This window comes from Notechis scutatus, chromosome 6 (assembly GCF_049901735.1).
Source record: "Notechis scutatus isolate UNSWTSFEM ecotype Mainland chromosome 6, rNotScu1.2, whole genome shotgun sequence".
NCBI lineage: Eukaryota > Metazoa > Chordata > Lepidosauria > Squamata > Elapidae > Notechis > Notechis scutatus.
Window position 1 is genome coordinate 15,234,811 of NC_142014.1, and position 4,542 is coordinate 15,239,352.

Below are 4,542 nucleotides of genomic sequence, written 5' to 3' on the forward strand. Positions count from 1 at the left end.
AAACTAATCAAGGAGAAAACCAACCTAGAAATATTTCCTGATAGTGAGAACAATTAACTTGTGGAACTGCTTGCCAGAAATTATGGTGCTCCATCACTGGAGGTTTTTAAGAGGAGATTGGACAGCTATTTGTCTGGAATAGTATAGGGCGAACCTATGGCACGTGTGCTACAAGCGGCACGCAGATCCATTTGTGCTGGCGCGTGAGCTGCAGGCAAACTTACCTCACTGAGCATGCACGTGCCTCACAGCGGATTTTTTGGCTGGCTTGAGGCCTTTTTCGGCCTCCCAGAGGCAAGGCTCTGCAAGGCTTTTCAGGATGAATAACAGGCCTGTTTCGTCACTTGACTATTATTCGTCCTGAAAAGTCTTGCAGAACTTTTTCCAAGCCTCTGGGAGGCCAAAAGAAGGCCTCAAACCAGCCGAAAAATCCGCTGTGGAGCACAGTGCAGGTAAGGGGGTGGTGTGGGGGTGGGTTGCGCGTGCATGTGCAGGTGGCGTGGGGGAGGTGTGTGCATTGTATTCTGGGTGCTGGCACACACGCTAACGTGTGCACAATTTTTGCCACAGGAATCCAAAAGGTTAGCTACCACTGGTATATAGGGTTTCCCGCTTGAGCAGCGAATTGGACTAGAAGACCTCCAAGGTAGGAAAACCTTCCGATTCTGTTCTTCTGTTAAAAGTCCAGATCTAAACTCCATAGAAATATTGTGGCAGGACCTAAAACGAGCAGTTTGTACTTTAAAAATTATTGTATTATAGTTTTAGATTTGAATCCATACCTAAAATACAACTATAAAAACAAAGCATATGCAGTATCTTCCCTCTTCTAGAGACAGCATAAATCCTTGATCCTAAAAAGCTGTATTTTGCAAATTCACGTGTCTCTTTCAAATTTCTGGGTGCCAGAATTCATATTTTAATTCTATATCCTTCATCCATTGCTTAACAGTCTCCACAGCATTATCTAAAATTCAGTGTAACAGATGTTCATAGGTGAACAGTTTGCTTGTAATATTTTCCCACTATTTAGATACACACATACCATTAATTGCATTTGCAATTAATCCTGCTGCGAGCAAGTTAACTCTTTGTCTGGCAATGATTCCTTTGAGAATCCTTGGCTTCCAATTTCAGTGCTGCAGAAGATGGATGTCAGAAGTAAACCAAACCAAAAAAGGGACAAGATGAACTAAATTTACTTTATTTTAAGGCAACGATAACAGAATTGGGCAAATCTAAAAGTACAAATCTCCTGCCTTCTCATTTAATTGCTTGAATAATTAGGATGGATTCTTTCTAAGTTTCTTTCATGTTCTCCTGCTCCTCTTACCCTTTATCCAATTAGGTAATAACCAAACCACCTTAAAATATATAATATCATGTGATCATGTTGTTAGGTATGGTCGGTGGGTCCCAATGAGAGACAAGGCTCAAGTAGTGAACAACATCTATTTAGGAAGCAGATTCTGAGACAAGAACCCTATATAGAGCTGGCCGCGGCTAGGCAGCCTATGACAGACTTTTGAGCTTGCTGCGCTTGGTTTTACCCAATCGCGGCAAACCCCATACGAACCAATCAGGAGTGCTTTATATCGTCCAATCACGGCCCGGCTCTTCCGGGCCAATGGGAATGCAGGTCTACAAGCCTGCTAGTATGAAACACATGTGAAATGGGAAACTGGGATTTTTTTTAAAAAAATAATTTGTTTTAAAGATTTGAAGGAAAATCTGTTCTATCAGCGTCTATAATTTTATTTATATTGATCTTTTTTTCCCCTCTACTTTCTCTCTGCAGGTAGATAAATTCCAAAAAACAAAAATCCAATGAAAGCCATCTGAATCAACACATCGGTTTTTTACATAATTATAAATACATACAATAATTTTAGAAAGCTGTCTGTAATTGCAGTGTGAAACAGCAGAAGAATTGAAAAATCCAAGAAAACTGAAAACAGCAAACAAAATACTGTTAATAACAGAAACTGCCTAAATACTTGAACAAGGGGGTTTTATATCTAGGATAATGGCAGAGAAAAAGGTTTTGCTGGTATCAAGCATCATTAACAATGCTTTGGGTAAGAACATATGGATAAAACAGGTATCAAGCAAGTGCCCTTGTAAGAATGGGTTTTTTGAAATAACTTGGAGCTAATCCACTTACAACCTGAGGAGCAAGTAGATGATTGAAACCGTATGGAAATCATCGGGCCTCACTGTTTGGTTTCTACTGTAAACATATTGATTTATGGCCTCAACTGAGCCCAGAATTTATGTTGCTAAGTGAAAAATTTGTTAAGTGAGTTTTGCCCCATTTTACGACTTTTTTTGCTACATTTGTTAAATGAATCACAGCAGTTGTTAAATTAGTAACATCAGAGGTGATATTCAGCAGGTTCTGACCAATTCTGGAGAACCGGTAGCAGAAATTTCGAGTAGTTCAGAGAACCGGCAAATATAACCTCTGACTGGCCCCGCCCCCATCTATTCTCCGCCTCCTGAGTCCCAGCTGATTGGCTGGGTCTTCTTTTGTTGCCCTGCACAGGAGAACAGAGCTGGAAAGCAGGTTAGTGGGGTGAGGAGGGAATGGAGATTTTGCAGTAACCTTCTCCTGCCACGCCTACCAAGCCACACCCACAGAACCGGTAGTAAACATTTTTGAATCCCCCAACTGAGTAACATGGTTGTTAAGTGAATCTGGATTCCCCTTTGACTTTGCTTGTCAGAAGGTGATCACATAACCCTGGGACACTGCAACCATCATAAATATGAACCAGTTGTCAAGTATCCGAATGTAAATCACGTGACCATGGGGATGCTGAAATGGTCATAAGTGTGAAAAATGGTTGTAAGTCACTTTTTTCAGTCCCACTATAACTTCGAACGGTCATTAAACAAATTGCTGTAAGTTGAGGACGACTTGTAGTATTAGAATATATTATTTGAGCATTGACATTTTTTTTTATCAAGGCTCAGAAACTGTGTCCCCTTTTGTTTCACTTTTAAGATTAGTTGGTTGTCTTACACTTTATTGTTCACAGAACTTGAAAGTAGTTTAATCGGGAAGAGAGATAAAGTGTCCGTTCCAAAGATTCTCTTTAGATAATTCTCCTCAGAAAATTTAAAGGCCATGGCAAAGAAAGAAGTTCCTTATAGGGAATGATGCAAGGAGGTAAATGAGTTACTGAATGTAGGGTTGGTATTTTATAAGAGGGATTGATTATAATGTATATAATCTGTGCTGGCTGGAGGGGGCCTTTGCAGTCGACTACCTAACAGCTTGTTGTCATCATTCTTAGGTGAAGAATACAGAACTTAATCCACATATCTGCCTCTTTTCTTGATCCGAGTTCAGAAACCAATTTGGTAAGGAATAAAATATTCTAACACTTACAGAGTAGCTTTCAAGGACCCTTCAAAAGTAACCCTGTATCTGCTACTGTATGGATATCTATTCTTGCAGCCTATACATTATAACTTTATTCCCATTTTCATTTCCATCTCAAAATTGGGTTTCCTGCTATTGTTCAAGGTGCTATTAAAATGAATTAAAAATAAATGACCTTTTAATAACTGGTTAGTGCCCTGGGGTAAGCGTTAAGTAGAAAGCTAATTTTGGCTTAAGACTTGCAAGTTCTGCATAATGATATTGGCTCTGACCTCTTGTGCTATAATAGAAGTGAGAGCTTCATATTGCTGAAGAAGAGGTGTTATTTTTTAAAAAATAAAATAAAAATAAAATAAGGGCAGGTGAAATTATATTTGGGAACACCCCCCCTCCATTCTTTAGAGTTTGAGAGTTATTTCTTGCTATAATTTTAAGCATAACGACACCCTGTAATTCAAATATTGATAAACTTCTAACCTTAGAAATAAAAGAGATGATTTTGAGCCTGTAAATTTCAGCATAAATAAACACCTCTTTGGCATTCTGACCCATATTCCCATTGGGATTATGTTCCTCCTCATTAACCTAGTAGATGCAAGAATTAAATTAGCAGCTAAGAAAATGCTGCGCTGTTCTGTGCTGGAAAGGCCTCTATATGGAAACTACCCAGCCTTTTTCTCTACTTAGTAAGAGTCATCATCATCAGCCTCTCTACAATATTGCACTGCAAAGGTTTAGCAAATTGAGTACATTATTGCTCTTGAGTAAAAGTAAAGACCTTTAGTTTTAGTGGCTTCTTTAATGAAGAAAATGACTGGGAAAATACTGTAGTTAAATTTCTTCCTCTTGTCCTCTCATTTTATGGCTAAAATGTTTTGATGCCATATATGTATCATTCTGTTTTTCTTTTACCTACATTGGTGTTTTTTTTACTCTCATTTTGGCCGCCTATCTCATCTCTTCTAAGTTTCCAAAAACTATACCTCTTTTGTCATTTCAGGTCTCTTGAGTTTTGGAGTATGGGTAAAACCTTTTCTCTTTTCCCACTCCCCTCACTAGAGAGGGGAGAATATTGGAAATAAAACAGCTGGCAAGGAAGAAGTTTAAATATATATTTGATATAATTAGTCAACCATCATTCCATTATTAGGTGG

The 4,542-nt window shown here is 38.7% G+C and overlaps 1 long non-coding RNA gene across 1 annotated transcript in view; it reads left to right on the forward strand.

Annotated features, from left to right (window-relative positions):
* Positions 1-2,043, forward strand: part of LOC148130130 (uncharacterized) — an 11,793-nt gene extending 9,750 nt beyond the window's left edge. The window contains exon 3 of the long non-coding RNA XR_015750205.1: positions 1,799-2,043. This is a non-coding gene — a long non-coding RNA (uncharacterized LOC148130130). The remainder of the gene's footprint in view (positions 1-1,798) is intronic.
* The last annotated feature ends 2,499 nt before the right edge of the window (positions 2,044-4,542 follow it).